This window comes from Leuciscus leuciscus (assembly GCF_965113295.1).
Source record: "Leuciscus leuciscus genome assembly, chromosome: 15".
Classification (NCBI taxonomy): domain Eukaryota; kingdom Metazoa; phylum Chordata; class Actinopteri; order Cypriniformes; family Leuciscidae; genus Leuciscus; species Leuciscus leuciscus.
Genome location: NC_138739.1, coordinates 17794792 through 17801710, shown reverse-complemented (window position 1 = coordinate 17801710; position 6919 = coordinate 17794792). Strand labels below are relative to the sequence as shown.

At 36.9% G+C, this 6919-nt stretch overlaps 1 long non-coding RNA gene across 1 annotated transcript; it reads left to right on the top strand.

The window, feature by feature from the left end:
* The first annotated feature begins 2760 nt into the window (after positions 1-2760).
* LOC309476537 lies at positions 2761-3176 on the top strand. The gene is made up of 2 exons (XR_014198248.1): positions 2761-2832; positions 2934-3176. It is a non-coding gene; the product is annotated as an uncharacterized lncRNA (long non-coding RNA).
* Positions 3177-6919: the final 3743 nt, after the last annotated feature.

The window sequence follows — 6919 nt, the reverse complement described above, 5'->3', positions numbered from 1 at the left end:
AAGTGAGCAATGCTGAATGAAGCTTCGAGTAATGAACCTTTGGCTGAAGCAATGGGCTGCGAGGTCTCAGTGGTTCAGGAAGCCTCATTTTGCCATCACTAGACAGAGGTATTGCACCAACCCCCCTGTCGTCATTGCCTCAATCCCTGAGGACACACCAGGGCCGAGTTCAGCAGTGGGTGCCCACGGTGAGGAGGAGCATGAAGGCGGCGAGACAGAGGACGAGTTTTTGGACTTGATCAGAGAAGACATGCAACTAGAGAGGGAGGCAGAGGCGAGGAGAGCACAGGAGAGTCAAGTCAAGTCAAGTTTATTTGTATAGCGCTTTTCACAATACAGATTGCATCAAAGCAGCTTCACAGTATTAAATTAAAATAATACAACAAAGTTTGTTTCAAGAGGAATTTATTGATTGATAAAATTAAATTAAATATCCCCAAAATATCCCCAACTGAGCAAGCCAAAGGCAACAGTGGCAAGGAACCGAAAAACTCCATCAAGTGACCTAATGGTGTCCTAAAACTCCATCAGGTGCCTTAATGGAGAAAAAAAAACCTTGGGAGAACCCAGGCTCAGTCGGGGGCCAGTTCTCCTCTGGCATTGGATAGAGGCCGGATTGTAGTTTGAACTGTAGGATTATATGAATGCCTGGCTGAAGAGATGCGACTTTAATCTAGTTTTAAACTGGGAGAGCGAGTCTGAGCAACGAACAGTATCAGGAAGACTATTCCAGAGTTTTGGAGCCAAATGTGAAAATGCTCTCCCTCCTTTGGTGGTTCTGGATATCCTAGGTATGACCAAAAGCTTTGAATTTAGTGATCTTAAAGAGCGCGATGGATTATAGGGCGATAGAAGATCCGTTAAATAGACTGGAGCTAAGCCGTTTAGGGCTTTATAAGTCAGTAGCAATACCTTGTAATTTATACGGAACTTTATAGGTAACCAATGCAGTGATGATAAAATCGGTGTTATATGATCATATTTTCTTGATCTCGTAAGAACTCTAGCGGCGGCATTTTGGACTAACTGTAGCTTGTTTATTGAGGATGCAGGACAACCAGCTAATAAAGCATTACAGTAATCCAGTCTCGAGGTCATGAATGCATGAACTAACTTTTCTGCATCAGAAACTGATAGCATATTACGTAGCTTAGCAATGTTTCTAAGGTGGAAAAAGGCTGTTTTTGTAACATATGAAATATGATTTTCAAAAGACAGGTTGCAATCGAGTATAACACCCAGGTCTTTTACTGTAGAGGATAAAGTAACAGGACATCCTATGATGTTAAAGTTGTATTGTGCGAGGTTTTGTGGGCGTTTTTTTGAACCGATAAGTATTACCTCTGTCTTGTCTGGATTTAATAAAAGAAAATTACGCGTCATCCAATCTTTTATATCTTTAACACACTCTGTCAATTTGGAAAATGTAGCGTTTTCATCCGGCCGTGATGAAATATATATTTGAGTGTCATCAGCATAACAATGGAAACTAATTCCATGTTTCCTTATAATATTTCCAAGTGGCATCATATATATTGAAAATAACAGAGGGCCTAATACAGATCCCTGCGGCACTCCATAGTTTACTGGAGTTATGATCGATTTTTCTCCATTTAAATAGACAAAATGGTAGCGGTCAGATAGGTATGATTTGAACCAGCTTAGTGCTTGTCCTTGAACACCAGTAGAGTAGAGTGAGAGTAGGGAGAGGATGGACAGGCTGTTTTCTCTTCTTGAGAGAATGATTGAAAAGTATTTTTTTTCTACATATTCTTGTTTAACTTTTTTAACTTTTATTTTTTAAAAGGAAAGAAAAAATCTGTACATTATTTTTATGCAACTTTAAATGTGTAAATAAAAGATAATTAATTGTTCTGGACATTGCTTATTTTTGTAATGACAGTCATAATTTCTACATGAAACAAATTCTTCTATACCCTTTTTTTTTTTTAAATACAATTGGTAAATGAAAATCATTTGTTCTACGGGCTACATTAAAGTACTTTTTCCAACTATTAACAATATACGTTAAACATATCAAAATCAACATAAACATTTAAATTTACAGTACATAAAAAAAAAAAAAAGTAGACTTTTATTCAGATGAGGAGGGTGGTGGTGCTGGACTGGGATGGGCTGCCACAATAGAGACCCTGGTAAGGCCTCCCTAATACTGCATTGGGTTTAAACTACTAAAACCTTAGTTAAGCAAAATTATCTTGCATACTCTAATGTACTTAAAGTATCAAGAGTAAAACTAAAGGTATGTATTCTGCAGGGGGAAAAAACTGGGTTTTATGATGGTTTTACATTTATATTATGCTATTACTGTGTACAGTACAGGTCAAAAGTTTGGAAACATTACTATTTTTAATGTTTTTGAAAGAAGTTTCTTCTGCTCATCAAGCCTGCATTTATTTGATCAAAAATACAGAAGAAGAAAAAAAAAAAAATATTGTGATATATTATTACAATTTAAAATAATTGGTTTTCAATTTATTATACTTTAAATTATAATTTATTTCTGTGATGCAAAGCTGAATTTTCAGGATCATTACTCCAGTCTATCACATGATCCTTTAGAAATCATTCTAATATGATGATTCATTATCAAAGTTGGAAACAGTTCTGCCGTTTAATATTTTTTCAAAACCTGTGATACTTTTTTAGGATACTTTGATGAATAAAAAGTAAAAAAAAAATGTTTATTTTTTATTTTTAAAAAGAAGCAAATGTTTTAAAAATATAAATCTTTTGTAACAACAATATACACTACTGGTCAGTAATTTGGGGTCAGTAATTTTTTTTCTCTCTTTTTTTAAAAATAAATCAGTACTTTTATTCAGCAAGGATGTGTTAAATTGATAAAAAGTGATAGTAAAGAAGATTTATATTATTAGAAAATATTTTTTTTTTTTTTTTAATAAATGCAGCTCTTTTTAAACTTTTATTCATCAAATATATTAGGCAACAGAACTGTTTCCAGCACTCATAATAAATCTGAATATTAGAATGATTTCTAAAGGATCATGTGATAGACTGGATGTCACATGTGACACTGAAGACTGGAGTAATGATGCTGAAAATTCAGCTTTGCATCACAGGAATAAATTATTTTTTAAAGTATATTCAAATAGAAAACTTTCATTTTAAGTTGTAATAATATTTCACAATATTACTGTTTTTTTTCTTCTTTTTTCCTGTATTTTCGATCAAATAAACGCAGCCTTGATAAGCATTAGAGACTTCTTTCAAAAATATAAAAAAATCGTAATGTTTCCAAACTTTTGACCTGTACTGTATTTTGCATTTTACTTCTGAATATTTTCAAGGTTGTTACATTTAAACTATAAACTTTTGTGTAGTTTAATGTAAAAGTGTGAGGGAAAAAAAGTACTTCAGTAGGTTACTTCACATTTGTACGTGATTTCTAACGAAATACGCAGTTCCGGAAATTAAAGTAACAAAATGTAGGTCTATTGTCACAATATTAACAAATTGTTGCTAACTACATGCGTCCCATATCAAACCGGTCTAGGCTACGAAGGATTGTTCTTGTCGCCTGGCAACAATGACAGCTGCCGATGACGAGCAGAAAAAATACTGGACTTTTTTATATTCAATTGGGTTTTATATTCAAACAGGGCTAAACCGAAAATACATGATCCGGCAGCGCGGGGGCTGAAACATCCTCACAATGTCCTCCAGTAAAATATAAAACATAAAAATGACAATAGCCAATTCTGGCTACATAGCTGTTTACTCAATTATATCAAATGAACTATCAGGATGGCAGATGTCCTCTCGCACCATTGCTTGGCGCCAGGAGCAGTGATCGTTAACACATGGTTGCGCAATTAGGAAATCCTACGAAGGCTACATGGTGCGTCCTTCGAAGGATGCAGCCTTCACATTGGGACACAGCTCCAGTCACTGAAGACTGTAGATTTGTAGATGTTTGGACCTCAGGCGACTCCTATATCTTGTAACGATAATTATTTGTTGTATTTAACAAATAATCTTTAAAACTCACTCTGGGATCTATGATCCCATCCCCCTACTAGGGCAAGAAAGGGGCTCAGTTGCCATGACTACCAACTGATAAGACAGTTTATTGCTCTAAAAATGCACGTTGTAAGGACTGATTTTCCTGCTAAGACCAAACTCACCCTGCAATAAAGCCATAAAACGCACCCTGGACAGAAGATAGCAAAGACAGAGCACAGGACTGACCTGCATTATTGAGTGTGACTTAGCCTGTCCAAACTTTTCTTCTTCCTTATCTCTGCATCCCCCTCTCCCTCCTCCCTTCCTCTTCTCGTGAGTCAAGTCACCAAAAGTTCACTAAGAATGTCCATATATCACATATGATGTATCTTGTGTATCATATGTATCTATTGTTTTTCCTTTTCATGTTTGGTATCATTTTAAGTGTCTCAGTGTGAAGCGACCAAACACCTCCACGTTTTCCCTATTTAAATACAGTTACACAAGTAGTTACACGATCAAGTATGGTGACACAAAATAAAACGTGGCGCTTTTCTAAGTGGGTAAAAAGGATAACTATAATGTATGGCGGAATAGCACTTGAAGTTGGAAGCACTTCGACGTGGCGCAGTAAAAAGTCACGTTGGTTCTAATGACAGAAGTGAGAGGGAGAGGGGGAGAGGATTTTTCAAGCGTGACTTTTTACTGCGCCGAGTCGAAGTGCTTCCAACTTCAAGTGCTATTCCGCCATACATTATAGTTATCCTTTTTACCCACTTAGAAAAGCACCACGTTTTATTTTGTGTCACCATACTTGATCGTATAACTACTCGTGTAACTGTATTTAAAAAAGGAAAACGTGGAGGTGTTTGGTCGCTTCTAACTTCTAAAAAGCACCTTGGAGAAACTCAACAGCAGTGCAAAATATGAAAAGACAATGCAGAAAAGCAGAGCGCATGTGGCGGAAGACAAAACTTGTAGTCCATTATAACATCTACAAAGACAGCCTTCATGCTTTCAATATGGAACTAGGCAAAGCTAGACAGACTTACTTCTCAAATATTATAAACAGCAATTTAAACAACACACGCACTCTTTTTGCTACTGTAGAGAGACTGACAAACCCCCCAAGCCAGATTCCCAGTGAAATGCTCTCAAACAGCAAGTGCAGTGAGTTTGCTTCTTTCTTCTCTGAGAAAATCAATAATATCAGAAAGGTGATCAGCACATCATTGAGTTGTGCTGGGGTCAGACAGATCAGACCACCTGAGAAAGTAGTAACTTTGTCTGATTTCAAAGAAATTGACGGCAAAATTTTGGAAGAAACCGTACAGCACCTTAAAACATCAACATGCGCCCTTGACACACTTCCCACATCTTTTTTCAAAAGTGTTTTAAACAGTTTAGAAGCAGATCTTCTAGAAGTGGTAAATGCCTCACTTCTCTCTGGGAGTTTCCCAAACTCCCTGAAAACTGCAGTTGTCAAGCCCCTCCTGAAAAAGAACAATCTGGATAAGACCATATTAAGCAACTATAGACCGATCTCAAATCTTCCTTTCATAGGCAAGATCATTGAAAAAGTTGTCTTCAATCAGCTGAACAAATTCTTAAGCTCATAAAGATAATAAACGATATTCGCTTAAATACTGATTCAGGCAAATTATCAGTGCTGGTACTACTCGACCTCAGTGCTGCATTTGACACTGTCGATCATAACATACTTCTTGACAGGCTGGAAAACTGGGTGGGACTTTCTGGGATAGTCCTAAAATGGTTCAGGTCATACTTAGATGGGAGAGGTTATTATGTGAGTATAGGAGACCATAAGTCTGAGTGGACATCCATGACATGCGGAGTCCCTCAAGGCTCAATTCTTGCGCCACTCCTGTTCAACCTGTATATGCTCCCAATGAGCCAAATAATGAGAAAAACAAAACAAATTGCTTACCACAGCTATGCAGACGACACACAGCTCTACTTAGCCCTATTGCCTAATGATTACAGCCCCATTGACTCCCTGTGCCGATGCATTGATGAAGTCAACAGTTGGATGTGCCAAAACTTTCTTCAGTTAAACAAAGACAAAACTTAAGTCATTACGTTTGGAAACAAAGATGAAGTTCTCAAGGTGAACGCATACCTTCACTCTAGGGGTCAAACAACTAAACATCAAGTCAGGAATCTTGGTGTGACACTAGAGTCAGACCTTAGTTTCAGTAGTTATGTCAAAGTAATAACTAAATCAGCATACTATCATCTAAAAAATATTGCAAGAATTAGATGCTTTGTTTCCAGACAAGACTTAGAGAAACTTGTGCATGCTTTCATCACCAGCAGGGTGGATTATTGTAATGGACTCCTCACTGGCCTTCCCAAAAAGACCATAAGACAGTTGCAGCTCATACAGAACGCTGCCGCCATGCACCAGGAAATATGAACATATCACACCAGTCCTCAGGTCTTTACACTGGCTCCCAGTTAGATTTAGGATTGATTTTAAAGTATTATTACTGGTATATAAATCATTCAATGGCCTAGGACCTCAATGCATTGCAAATATGCTCACTGAATATAAACCCAACAGATCACTCAGATCATTAAGATCATATCAGCTAGAAATACCAAGGGTTCACTCTAAACATGGCGAGTCCGCTTTTAGCTATTATGCCAGCCACAGCTGGAACCAGCTTCCAGAAGAGATCAGATGTGCTCCTACAGTGGTCACATTCAAATCCAGACTCAAAACACATCTGTTTAGCTATGCATTTACTGAATGAGCACTGTGCCACTGTTCGTCCGACTGTTTGTACTGTACTGTATTTTATTTTTCCTAAACTGTTTTAATTATTCTTATTTCTTTTTATTATTTTAATTTCTTCTATGTAAAGCACTTTGAATTTTGAATTGCCATTGTGTATGAAATGTGCTATAT